The sequence below is a fragment of the Podarcis erhardii genome, assembly GCF_964252035.2.
Source record: "Podarcis erhardii genome assembly, chromosome: 10".
In the NCBI taxonomy this organism is placed as follows: domain Eukaryota; kingdom Metazoa; phylum Chordata; class Lepidosauria; order Squamata; family Lacertidae; genus Podarcis; species Podarcis erhardii.
Genome location: NC_138500.1, coordinates 3,272,916 through 3,286,835, shown reverse-complemented (window position 1 = coordinate 3,286,835; position 13,920 = coordinate 3,272,916). Strand labels below are relative to the sequence as shown.

The 13,920-nt window shown below is 48.4% G+C and overlaps 2 protein-coding genes across 4 annotated transcripts in view; both read left to right on the top strand.

The window, feature by feature from the left end:
• LOC309351867 (uncharacterized protein) overlaps positions 1-13,920 on the top strand; it is a 96,534-nt gene that overhangs the window by 35,641 nt on the left and 46,973 nt on the right. The gene's annotated exons all lie outside the window — the stretch shown is intronic.
• The window catches only part of LOC309351843 (uncharacterized protein), a 31,970-nt gene continuing 20,416 nt past the window's right edge, over positions 2,367-13,920 (top strand). Inside the window, exon 1 of one of the 3 annotated variants that reach the window (XM_081879942.1) lies at positions 2,367-2,425. The gene's annotated coding sequence lies outside the window, so the exon portion shown is untranslated. Of the gene's footprint in view, positions 2,426-5,528; positions 5,674-13,920 lie in introns of those variants that run through there. The other 2 variants (XM_081879943.1, XM_081879944.1) reach the window with 2 other exon arrangements.

Below are 13,920 nucleotides of genomic sequence, written 5' to 3'. Positions count from 1 at the left end.
TGATCCAAGGACTGGAGATTGCCCAGCACACGGATTCCTTGGATGCACCCCAACACTAAGCACTGGAGGAGAAAATGAGCCCTTCAGGATCAGGCCAAAGGGCTCCATCTTATAGGGGAGACAGAGCAGAGGAGCCACCCATCGCCCTGTCCTCCTCCTCCTTCACGGATTGGCCTCCTCCTCTTTTAACGCCACCTTGATTGGTGGCCTCTGCCTCTTGTGGGAGGGAGTTCCACAGGTTCTACTCTGCCCTGCAAGAGGAAGCGCTTTCTCTTCCCTCCCTCCCTCCCTTCCCTCCTTCCTCCTTGCACAGGTGAGGTTTTAGGGACCAGGGTATATTTCATGTCCGAATGTTTCCATCCACGGCCAACCTCTGTTATACAAGGGGACTGATCCATACATCCGAATGGGATTTCTCTCCATGCATTTCCCCACTCCTGGACCCAAGGGGCCAGCAGCGCATCCATGCAAAGGAAGAGCAGAGCTGCCGCCCTCCTGCGACTCTCCGCGCCCTGACTTGCCCCCCTCTTTCCATGCAGCGCTGGGACCCCATCCCTCCCCAAGGGCCGTATCCTGGGAGAGAGGAGACTCACCGGATCCCAGCAGGCGCCCCCAAACAGCCTCTGCAGAGCAGAACCAACGGGACCCCCACACGCCCGACTTCTTGCAGGAAAGGGAGCGGTTGGGCTTTCGCTCTGGAGGACCCTGTCCCCCCCCCCCCCCGTCTTACTTTCCTGTCTAGGAATCTAGCTCGTTTCCGTTTAACCCTTGGCAAGCCGAGCGCACCCAACTCACGCCTCTCCCTCTTTCCAGTGCCGGAGCATCGCGCACCAATGGCATCCCGAGAAGGCGGAGGAGGAGAGGTTTATGGATTACTTCCGGCAACGGATACATTCAGTTTTGGACAGCAGCTGAAAGGCCCCCTAACAGCTGGCCCCTGAACATGGGTCCTAAGAAATCCTCACTGGCTCTAGATCCGTTTCTGATCACCATTCAAAGTGTTGGTGCTGATCTTGAAAGCCCTAAATGGTCTCAGCCCGAGGAAAACATTTCCGCAAAAAGACCAAAACTCCAGCATGCAGCCGCAGGTGATACAATAGGAGCCTTTCTGCAAATGGCCTTTGCAACACAACTCACTGAGTGGTTACAAAGTATACACGTTTGCCTCTTTACATCGGATGCTTTCGCTTAGCCCCGTTTCCTCAATGAATCCACCCATTTCTTGATGAAATGTAACTTCTGCCAGGAAAACCTGAGCTGAAATAGTAAGGAGAGCAAAACAGCAGCCCTGTCTGACCCCCGTCAGCCCCCAGACTCCCCCAGTCACGTGGCAGGAGATTCTTCCTGAGCCCCCCCTCCGTGAGACGCGTATGACATCATGGATGATCCATTGGTGATCCACATGATCCAAGCAGACTGGTCCAAAGAGCAGATCTCTACGCCTGAATGAAACGGGTCTGCGGTGATGGATTCTGGAGTCAAGAAATCCGCCCTTTCCAACGATCTCTCAGGCTGGCCGGGAAAAGTCAGGGAGCAGGAATCCTCAGGCATCCCGGTTGACAGACAGACTTGTCATGTTGCCAAAACAGGAACTCGGAGTCTGATCTGATTTCCGTGTACAACTCACTTTGTGGCGCAACCGGGGATGTTTTTGGGGTGCTCTCTCTGTGACGGGGGCGGGGGACGACTATCTGAGGGTGTATAAATTGCAACGCGCTTTAGTTCTGGGCTGCTTCACTCCTTGCATGGGGAGGGGGGCTCTGCCTGCAAACAGATCAACAGCTGCCTTGCTTTCTTCCTGGCCGCATTGTGTTACCTCTGACGGAGACACAAGGGAGGAATTGTGTTGGGGGGGGGGGTGTTTGTGTGTGTGTGCAAAAGCCCAAGCCCTATTTTTTCCGTAACACAGGAGTCACAGAGTCCAACCCGCTGCTCAATGTGCACAAATACCAAAAACATGGAATGGATCTAAGATCATGGCGTGGGGTGGGGGGCGGGGGGAGGGAAGGATTTTGCAATGTAAACATTGTAGGGGGGACCCCACTTTTCAGCTGGATTGCCTGGATCAGCCCCTCCCGCGCTCTCGAAGTAAGAGGGGAGGGGGAAAACAATTCTTTCCCTCGCTTCCCGTCACAACTTGCTTTCACGCCGCCCCCGAAACCATCACCCCCCCCCGTATGTCGCACCTTTTCCTTCTGCTCCTCCTCCCCGCAATCCGGCTTCTGTTGCCGGAATGACGGGAGAGAGCCCCCCCCTCTCAAACTACTTGCTTCTCCCGCAAGTGGAGCTTCTACGCCGGATTGCTGCTCTGCTCCATAGCTCTAGGGGGGCGCGCTTTCGGAAAGTGAAGGAGGGGCGGCAGGACCCCCCTCCCTCCGTGGATGTTGCAGGAAAGGAAAGGAGAATCGGGAGCGAGGACAAAGAGGTAAAGGGGTCGCGGGGGGAGGGGAGAGAAGGACCCAGAGACCCCCGCCAGCTCCCCCAAGCGCCTTCCGTGGGGCCTGGATCCCTGCGCGCGTGCTGCGAAGGGGGCTTTCCTTGGCCCTTTGGGTGCCTTGGCAGAGGCGGCCATGCACCGCCCACCCAGGGGATCCCAGCGAAGCGCCCTCGCCCCATTTTCCCAGCGCAGGCATCCCTGGGGCGCTGTGGGTTCCGCGCGGATAGAGGTGGGCCATGAAAGGGAGTGAGGGACGCCTGGATAGAGACCCCCCGTCCCTCCCCTGCTCGTCTTGGGGGTCCCTTCTGGACGGAGAAATGGGGGTCGCAGGGCGAGGGGTGAGCCGCGCCAAGGGGTGGGGGCCTCTGGGTGCAGGGGAGATTCTGGGAAAGAGGGAGAGAATCGATGAAGTGGGGAGGGGGAGCATCCCTGGGGGAGGGAAGTGCAGCATTGGGGGAGGGAGAGATAGGAAACCAGTCTTTGGGGAGACGTCTCCATCGTGGTGCAAGCTGGGGAGCTTCGGAGGGGCCGCCTTGGCTTCTCCCTCCCACCCAGGAATCGGCCACCTCCTCAAGGCGACCAGAGAGGGATCCCTGGAAAGTGGGGAGTCCAGTCCCCCCACCCCTTCCTTCCTGCAATCTCCATCGTCTTCCTGCCCCATAAGACCCTGCCCTGTCCAGACACAGTGCTACTGCCCGGTCCAACCATTAGTGCCCCTGGAGAGGAGAGGAAATCCCGAGAGGAAGAGGGGAGGGGCTTCTCAGAAGCGGCTCTTTGTTTCCGCAATCCCACCCAGGAAGCAGCCAGAAACCTTTTCCTCTCTCTCATTGTCCTTTCCACTGAGGATGAGGATAATGTACACCTGTCATCAGAAACAGGGGTGCAGAGTCCATGGAATGGCTCTCAGGGCTGATATAGAAGTTGCACCTCAAAAGCATTCTGTTCTTCTTATTCTTTGTAGGCAGTGTCAGAGTGACTGACAAGCTGAGATACAACCCATCAGCATCCGATGACAGCGACTGAATGAATCTTCCCAGTCAAAGGACCCATTTTCATGATAGACAGTGCCTGTGGCTGGAGGATCTACACACTGGGTGTGCCTATACAGGCCAAAGACTGTCAGTATTAGCACAAGTGAGATGTGTGACCCCCCCTCCAAATTTACAGACTGTGTGTGAATGAGAGTTTGTGTGGGGGATTATAATTTATGGCAACCCTTTTATTTTCTCCACCCATAACATTTCGTGAGCTGATATTGCAGTACGAATTCCAAAATAACTACAAAAAACACACACAAGATGATAAGAATGGTTCTACTATTTATATCCTGCCCATCTGGTCGGGTTTCTGCAGCCCCTCTGGGCAGGTTACAGCACATATAAAAGACAGTAAAACATCAAACATTAAAAACCTCCCGATACAGGGCTGCCTTCAGCTGTCTTCCAAATGTCAGGTAGTTGCCCATTTCCTTGCCCTCTGCCTGCTTCCCTGTAACTTCACTTCTCGCAGGGAAGGAACCAGCAGAAGACCCTCAGAAGAGGACCTCAGTGTCCAGACTGAGCCATGGGGGTGGAGACACTCCTTTAGGTCTACAGGGCCGAGGCTGTTGAAGGCTTTAGCTAGCAGATCTTGCTCCTCCATAATGACCTCCAGAGCAAGTCTGACGTATAATTAGCAGAGTAGGAAAAAATCCTCAGAGGCAGCAAACATTTTATTCAGCAAATAAATTTAATACTGAATGCAAAGAAGCATAACTGGATCCAAAACATAACTAAGACCTAACTTAAATAAAAACCAAACTTGGCATACGAAAACAGCACCAACTTAGAGACCAACTAAGATTGTCCTGAGCATATCCTTTGGTGTGCATGCAAACTTCTTCAGATACACTGAAACAGAAGTCACCAGACTCTTATATATGGTGGGAGGGTGGGGTGGGGTTTTTCTCAAAAGGGTAGTAGGAGATGGGTATGGTAAAGCTGTTGACGACTGTTAATGACTGCAATTAGCCCTACAGGAAAAAGCATGGGATAGTATGCAGATGACCAAAAATAGCTTTGGTATGTGTAATGAGACAAGAATACAATATCTCTATTCAGACCAGGTCTCTCCAAAGTTTTCAGTTTAGAAATAAGTTGTAATTCAGCAACTTCTCTTTCAAGTCATTTTCTGAAATTCTTCTTTTATTAATTTCGACTGCGTCAGACCAATACGGCTACCTGCCTGAATCTAGCACTCAAGTAAGACGCTCACAAGCAGAGTGGAGAAATAGCAGAATAGGAAGTGGGTCCAGGCGCCTTTCAACACTGTAATTTATAAACAATTCAGTGTCAGAGTAACATTGGGATGGGATAACAAGCCTGGCTCACTCCAATTTAAACCAGCTTCATCTGGTTCCCAAACACAAGGAAGGTTCATCATAATCTCATAACAACTTATCCCACCACCTGCTCTCAGCAGAAAGGAAACTCCCTTATCAGCTAAAATGTTCCAGCTAGAGAAAACATAAGCTTTGAATCACACAGTAAAACCACCAGAACCTTCTTGAAGCAATAGACCAGGAATGATGTGTATACATTAGATCAACACTATTCTATGCCTGAAAAATACAACTATGACACTTTAAATACTTTGAATACTTTTACAGTGCCGTATGATGTAAGTAGCGTTTCTGTTTCCCTTGCTCCACATCAGAGAGACTTTGATACACAGGTCTGAGCTGATTTCTCCACCTGAAACTGCTGTGTTAGCAGCAATGGAAGCCTGGGCAGTGTGTTTGGGGGTCCTGGGCTGCCTAGACAACAAGACCCCCTTCTCAGCAGAGCAGTATGTTAGGCACCAGCTCGGCTGCAGGAGTTGCTGGCAGGAGGTGTGCAGGGCACTATCCAAGCATCTTAGAGACTCCACTCAAGATTTGTGCAAGGTTTTCCTCCATAGCCTTTTCTTCTCCTGAAGATAAGTCATAAGGCAGCAAAAGATTAGGACCAGTTTTCCTTCTCCATGGGCTCTCTTCCCTTTCCTCTGCGGGATGTGCAGAATCTGCCTTCTTGACTTTGGGATTCACTGTTGTACTCATCCTCTCCATCCACCAGGCCTTTCTTCACCTGCAACAGAATTCCGCAACCCACCAAGGATTTGAGACCCATCAACTATCCTCACCTGGTTTAGCTGGCCGGTTGAAACCGTTCCTGGGATGGTGGCCCCTGTTGCATGCTGACAGCTTCTGGAAGCCACAGGTGAGAGCTGAGTGCAGGGTGGGGACCAATGGTGGATAAATTACCCAAGAAGGTGCATGATATTTCCCCCACCAAAGGTACTACCGCTCCCCTAACACCCCAAGACATCCTATAACTATGATACTTAAGACAAATCAGGAATAAATTCTTGTCTCCAGAGATAACACAACTTCAGGCCATCAATGAATCAATACCATATATTCAAGGCTGAAGTTTCCATTAAGTACAGTTACCCCTTTGCCTTGAATATCCAGCTTTGTCAGTGCCAGATTAGGATAGTCCTGCGTCAGAAGAGGGGCCCGTGATCAGGCAGCACATCATTATTATAAGCAGCAATGGGGGTGGGTGTTTCCCATTTGCCACCTGCTTTCCTTCTGCTTCTCCTGCTCTCTCCATTCAATGTGAGGCATGTAGATGGAAGTCTATCTCCAAGAACAGGAGCTTCCCTGAGACCCATTCAGCTGACCCCAAGCACCAAGCCTTCTCACTAGTTCTCTGACTGACCCAAACCACTTTCTCTAGAAAAGATGTATACCTGGGTCTCACAAAAAGGGTTCATATGGACCTCCTGAGGCCAATGGGACTGTGCAGGTGATTCATTAAGAGATAGAGGTGGATGGAGGATTATGATGCAGAGGATGGGGAATGTCCAAAGGAATGATGAACCAGAGAAAGAGAGGACTGTTTCTTGGACAGAGAGCAGCTGCCTTTCCTTGTGAGGAAACAATTGATTAGATCATGCTGCTTTATTAACGATGATTGAGGATCATGAAAGGTTGCTGATCCATTACTATCATTTGACATTATTGCATCTTCATTTCCTAAAAACTGGGAACATGGGTAAGAGGCGGGGGAAATATAGGAAATGTTGAAATAAGAAAAGCTGCTAATGGCGTTTGATGTGCTCTCTTTCCCTTTCTTCTCTTCCTTGAAACCCAAACAGGATTTCCTCTCTGAAGAAGGAGATGGAGAAGACAGTCAGAATTCCGGGAGATGGGGAACCTTTTGTTTCATAAGGGATAGCCATTAAAAAGCGTGAAATGTGGAATATGCTTCACTGAATGCGCACACATATGTAACATCAATGAACTCAAACAGGGGAGAAACCATTTAAAGGTATGGGGAGTGAAAAAAGTTTCACTGATAGTGGAAAACATCACCAGACTCACATGAGCAAGAAACAATTTCAATGCAGAGAGTGTGGAAAGAGCTTCAGTCAAACTGCGCACCTTAGAACACATCAACGGACTCACACAGGAGAGAAACCATTTAAATGCATGGAGTGTGGAAAGAGCTTCAGTCAAACCTCGCACCTTAGAACACATCAACGGACTCACACAGGAGAGAAACCATTTAAATGCATGGAGTGTGGAAAGAGCTTCAGTCAGATTGGAAACCTTAAATTACACCAACGGACTCACACGGGTGAAAAACCATATAAATGTATGGAGTGTGGAAAGAATTTCAGATTTAGTGGAACCCTTAGAACACATGAAGAGACTCACATTAGTAAAAAACGATTTAAATGCATGGATTGTGGAAAGTGTTTCAGTCAGAGTGCACACCTTAGAACACATCAACGGATTCACACAGGGGAGAAACCATTCAAATGTATGGAGTGCGGAAAGAGCTTCAGTGACAATTCAAGTCTCCATTTACATCGACGAACACACACAGGGGAGAAACCATTTAAATGTATAGTGTGTGGAAAGTGTTTCAGTCAGTTTGGACACCTTAGAATACATCAACGGACTCACACAGGGGAGAAACCATTTAAATGCATGGAGTGCGGAAAGAGTTTTAGTGTTAATGGAACACTTAGAAAACATCAACGGACTCACACAGGGGAGAAACTGTATAAATGTATGGAGTGTGGAAAGAGCTTTAGTCGGAGTGGACACCTCAATATACATCAACCGACTCACACAGGGGAGAAACCATTTAAATGTTTGGAGTGTGGAAAGAGCTTTTGTGATAATGGAACACTTAGAAGACATCAGCGGATTCACACAGGGAAGAAACCATATAAATGCATGGAGTGCGGAAAGAGCTTCAGTCAGAATGGAAATCTTAGAAAACATCAGCAGACACACAGGGGAGAAACTGTTTAAATGTATGGCGTGTGGAAGGAGCTTCAGTCAGAGTGAAACCCTTGATTTATGTCAACAAACTCACACAAAACAAAAACCTTATAAATATCAGGAAAGTAGATAGAGCTTCAGTCCTAGTGGAAGTTGTAAATCAACAGACTCATGGACAGGAAGAACTTTAGTACTTGAAACCCTACAAACCATCAACAAACTCAAAGAGGAGAAGCAGTTTAAATTAAAAGATTGCAAAAAGTGCTTTATTTACAAAGGAGTGTTACAAAGGGACTCTCACATGGGAGAACCCATTTAGATGTATGGAGTGTGGGACATCTTCCTCTCAGAGTCCACTCTTTTCTTCACAGCAATGAACTCAGGAGGAAATCAGTCTTTAACACATGCTGTGTATTTGAAGTTCTGGTATTTATGTGTAAAACTCTATAGTACAGAGATATTGAAGGCAATGTCAAACAATGTGATTATAATCTAAGATGTAAAGTGCCTTTTGATAGAGAAGGGGAGAGGGTGTATCTGGATTGCTGGTGGTCAGTGAGGATTAGGACTTCGTGATATATTGTCCATTACTGGTTTCTAGACCACATTGTAATAACCTTCCAAAAACAACTGATATGGCAACACCCCACAGATCACAGTGTGTGTTTCTGGGATGCTCATTTGCCTGGAAGCAGCCGGCAGAAAGCTTTTCTTCGTGAAGTCCCTGCAGATGCTGAGTTGCTGACTTTCTTCCCAGGCAACAGGAAGCGAAAGACACACATCCATTGCCCTGCATCCTTCCAGCGTCTTTCGTCCCTTGCTCCCTTCTGCCGGTGTGTGTGCCTGACTTAGAAATCCTGTGTGCTGTATGATTTTACTGCTGAAACTGGATTTGCTCTCAGGAGCTAAATTTTGTGCCTCACTGGGGACCCAGTGAGAACTGTATGCTTTGAAAGCTCAGTAAACTATTATTGAAGAAGTCCTCCTGCCTCTGTGTGTGTTTTTGACCTCAGTGTGGGACTTGCTCTACACGTGGCCCCTACCCTGCCGCTACTTGGCTCAGGCCCTAGAGTTGCTCTACTCAAGCATGCAAGACGGTTTTTGCACCAAACTCTGTCACACACACCCCCACCTCATGATCTCCAAGCACTGCTTCTTCACCCAAACTTCATCCCTGCCTCCTAAGCATTCTGAAGAAAACTTATAATACTGTAATTTAATGTAAGATTTTCCCCCCAAGCCTAATTGCAAGAGGGGAACGGAGGGACTGCAGGGACCAGGGAAGTCTCCTGATGGGCCCATCTTCAGTCATGAACCACTTAGGGGAACCCCAGAGCTCCTGCGTATTCTGGGGTTTGTGAAGATAGTATTTTTCCATAGTCCCAGAAGTTTTTATTCAGTCATGCTGCTAGGGAGTTTTCCCACCAGAGGACCACAGTTCATATTACCATCATACTGATTTTACTGTTGTTTCTGCTTTTGCTGTCATGGAGCAGCTGGGTGCGGGGGGAGGGGGAGGCAAAGCTGGGAGACCCACAAAGGAAGAAGGCTCAGATACTGTGGACTGGTGGTGGGATGAGCAGAAAGAGGGAGAAAAGGGAGCAGAATGGAAGGGGAGATGTTGCAAGCTGAGGAGGAAACAGGTTTTGGTGAGCAGGAAGAGTCTGGGGCAGAGAGCAGTTCAGGCTCAGAGGGAGCGGGGGGGCAGGAGACCCAGAGGAGGCCGGCTGCTGAAGTATCCAGAGAGACTCCCCCTCCTGCTGCGACCACCTCCCCTCTCCCCTGGTCTCCTAGAGCAGTGTTTCCCAACCTTGGGCCTCCAGATGTTTTGGGACTACAACTCCCATCATCCCTAGCTAGCAAGACCAGTGGTCAGGGATGATGGGAATTGTAGTTCAAAAACAGCTGGAGGCCCAAGGTTGGGAAACACTGTCCTAGAGCACACAGGGAAATCCATTTCAGACCCCATGAGCCTGTATATGATATTAACAGGGGTATTTTTTTGTCCCAACATACATCACTTTAAGCTCATTGACAATGAACTGTATTTTCTGTCCATTCACTCCCTTTGAAGAAGTCCTTTTGGGGCTCCTTGCAATCTCTTTTTTTTGAACCACCCTGGACAATTTACTGCCATCAGCAAACTTTGCCCCCTCCTTGCTCCCTCCTAAGTCTAGATCATTTATGAACAAGTTGAAAAGCCACAGATCCCAATACTGATCTTGAGGGGACTCCGCTTTCTGCTCCTCTCCATTCAGAGAACTGTCCGTTTACTCTCTTGGTGCTTCAGAAAGAGGGCTGCCTCAGACAGAGGGGGCACAGTTCTTCTAGGGGCACATTTCCAGGGTCCCCACGGTGCCCCCAGCCTGGCTCCACTCGGCCAGGGCAGCTGCATTTTGTTTCGCTGCAGGTGAGCCTGCCCCATGCACTTGGGGTCTTAAAGGAACTTTGATGGGGGCAGAGGGGTCGCAGCTTCCCCACACTTGTGAAGGAGCCATGGAGGGGGGAGGCAGGCATAATTGGGGGGGGGAGTAGTGTGGAGGAATGAGCGAGACGGAGCTTCTGCAGCCTGTGCTGCCCCCTCCCTGCCTGCTCCCTGAAACTTTCCTGAGCCTCTCCCCTTTTCATTTCAAGGATTGGGGGTCCCGCACAGCCCTCAGGGCACCTCAGTATCTTGGAGGGGGGGAGCTGTTTTGTTTGCTGAAGGCAGGGACACATTCCTGTCTCATTGTGGGGTGTCAGGCTTTTAGGTAAGAGGCTCAGGTGGAAAAGCACTGAGAAGGAAAAAATCCTGGGGTGCTCATTTCCTCCGCTGCCCAGCTCCCCAGGGGGCCACCCCCCGCGGTCCCTCCGGGGTCAGCAAAGAAGGAGAATCCAGGCACGTTAAAGGAGCAAAACAGCGGTCAGGAGACCTGATCTTTATTTGTTGCAACAAGGTTCAAACACAAAGAGTAGGAACCCCGAGAATATGGTTGCATGAACTTTTTAGAGTTTTACCCCCTTTCCCATAGTAAACACAGAAAAGGAAAAAATAGAAAGAATCAAAATATATTTGTACACCCTTTGGATTTCCAAACCCCACCCTCCCTTCCCCGGTTTCGATCCCCAAACCATTGTCCATTAGTCCATCTGCTATCAGCCTGGCAACCTCACGTCTGAGGCCCTTAAATCTCTCTCAGTTCCTCTCTGCCGGTTTTTTTGAAAGTCCTTTGTATTAAACACCAAGTCTCGGAGGGGCACTATCCCTATAATGTCCATATTCCTTCCAGCCAGACCTCCATATTTAAAGGTGGTGCTCAAATCTTGTTTCTTAATCCTTTTAAGTCCAAATGTCCCAAAGGCTCCAACTTCCACCTTAATCAGATTTATAGTCCATAGATATTCAGATCTCCACAAAAGGAGATCTTTCCATTCCTCATTCTTCAATTCAAACCAAATTTTCATCATCCAATCCTTATTTTCTTTTATATCCATCTTGACAGGCCTCCGGCTCTCCTTTGCCTCCTGCAGCATTACAGCCCCTCCTTCCTGCTCCTCCTGTTCAGCATATATCTCTTTCTCCACTTCCTCAATTTTCTCAAATTTCTTTTCTTGTTCAGCTGCCTGGGCTTTGTACATCAAGTCCTTATCCAACTCAGTAGATTCATTTACTGTTGACTTCAAAGTTATGGCACTTGTAGACAAAACATGACCTTGCTCTTGGAACTTTCGCAACTTTCCCAAGAGAAAAACAACCTCGTCCAGATCAGCTAGTATTTTTCTACCTATTTCCATTCTTGTAATGTCCCTGAACCCCCTCTAGAGGGATTCTGGTTATTCAGTATTCCTTCCACTTCCAACCCAAAAGTCAAGTTAATTTGTTTCAGTTCTTCTTTATTTTCAACAATTTATAACTATATTGTAACTAATGTAACCAGCAAGAACATCAGAAACAAAGTTCTCTATTTTTTCCAACTTTGACAGCTAATTTGACAGCTGTCAAAATCTTCTGTGTCTCCTCAACAGGCTCCTCTCATGGATCACTCCCGGGTCCCGGGGGGGTGGGGTGGCACTTTAGCTCACAAAGTTAGCTCTTATCCTCCAGCACAATTACTTATACTATCAATCCGTGCAATTAATAACTTTATCCAATAAGAAGGAGATCTTTCGACCTTAGTTATTTAGTCCTTGTTTCAAATTGTTTACAAGGCGGGGAGACGGACTTCCTCTTTGCGCCTTCCCTGATCGTACCAAATTCAAGCAAAAAAACCCTTTCTTTTGTAAATCCAATTTCCGTATTACTCACGGGCTTTTACTTTAGGTCCAAATGTTCAAAGGAAGAAGTCAGCGCTCTCCGACCATGGCATGCAGCTTCCCTCAGTAGGAGTAGCAGTCAACTCTCAGCACCGCGCCTCTCTCCGTCCCCCGTTCCGAAGGGGGTTTCTGAGGGTCCCTGCGTCGCTGCCGCGGCAGGACCCGTCTCCTACTGAGCCGATTCCCTTCGGAGCTCGGAGGGAATCCGCCATTAGGCGATGGCGCTAACCCGGAATCCGAGCGAGAAGGAGCTTCTGAATCCTGTGCTGCCCCTCCCCACCTGAAACTTTCCTGAGCCTCTCCCCTTTTCATTTCAAGGATTGGGGGTCCCGCACAGCCCTCAGGGCACCTCAGTATCTTGGGAGGGGGAGCTATTTTGTTTGCTGAGGGCAGGGACACATTCCTGTCTCATTGCTTTTAGGTAAGAGGTTCAGGTTGTAGCAGGAACCCCCCACCCCAATCATTCAGTTTGTACAAACTTCACACACACTCACACTCACACACTACATACGCTACGCTTCTGTTATAAATTCATAGAAAATCAACCATACATTGGTTTTGCACTGTTCCACTTTTATTTTATTCCATGAAGGAAGGACTACAAAATGGGGAAGGTTTGATACAGGGCAGCCATAATCCCTTCACCATCCCAGCACATCCACAGGAGCCCTGCCCAGTTGCTATGCCAACCCTGATGGTCCTAGACAGAAGACAATGAAGATCACAAAGAACTTGCATATGGGAGTGGACTGGAACAAAGGACAATGATCAGATCTTCCCTCTGGGGGCAGGAAACTGCCAGCTCCCCTTTGTCTCCTGGAAGTGACTCATGGGGAGGGGGAGAGAAGGGAACCAGCCAGGTGACAGGACACTCAGGTTACCACTGCAACTCCTCCCTCAACCCCTCCTTTCTGTAATGTATGCATGATGTTTCTGGGGGTGGGCTTGATCTACAGGATGGGAATTTCAAAAGTTTTTATAAGACCTTGCACACCATTTTTCTGTGTCTTTCCTCTCACCTGCAAGTGAGGGGAGCACCCTGTTGCAACAGTCAATAAAGGCCAAGCCTACAGGCTGCTGATTTGCTCCAATTTACTCTGGTTGGTGTCTTTACTTTTTGTCCAAGGGAGCCCTCGGATTTTTCCAGTAACAAGGTGGAAAAGCACTTAGAAGGAAAAAATCCTGGGGTGCTGATTTCCTCCGCTGCCCAGCTCACTAGGGGGCCACACCTGTGGTTCCTCCGTGGTCAGCAAAGAAGGAGAATCCAGGCAAGTTATAGGAGCAAAACAGCGGTCAGGAGACCTGATCTTTATTTGTTGCAACAAGGTTCATCCACGCAAAGAGTAGGAACCCCGAGAATATGGTTGCATGAACTTTTAAGACTTTTACCCCCTTTCCCATAATAAATTTTCCAACAACTTCATTGATACATGACATAAGGCTTTTTCGGGGGTTGTTGCTGTTGGCGTTTTGTATTTATATTTTAGATCTTGTTGTGATTCATGTAGAAATTGTTCAATTTTTCAATCCCAGCATTCCAAACTAACCCTATCGCCGTCTAGCATTACCTAAAATTTGCTTTTCTACTGTAATTACCATTAATATATTAATGTCATTGATTCATGTGCACACAACTTTTAATACAAACACCAAACATTGCACTGAAACTTTCGATAATTGCGCATGCATGCACTTTCCAAGAGTCTCATTCGAGAGCCAGTGGGGTGCAGTGCTTAAGAGTTTTGGACTAGGACCTGGGAGACCTGGGTTCAAATCTCCACTTAGCCATGCAGCTCACTGGGTGATGGCTTCAGAGCCCAACCTACCTCACAGGGTTGTTGTCAGGATTAAACGATGAGGGGGAGAACGACTT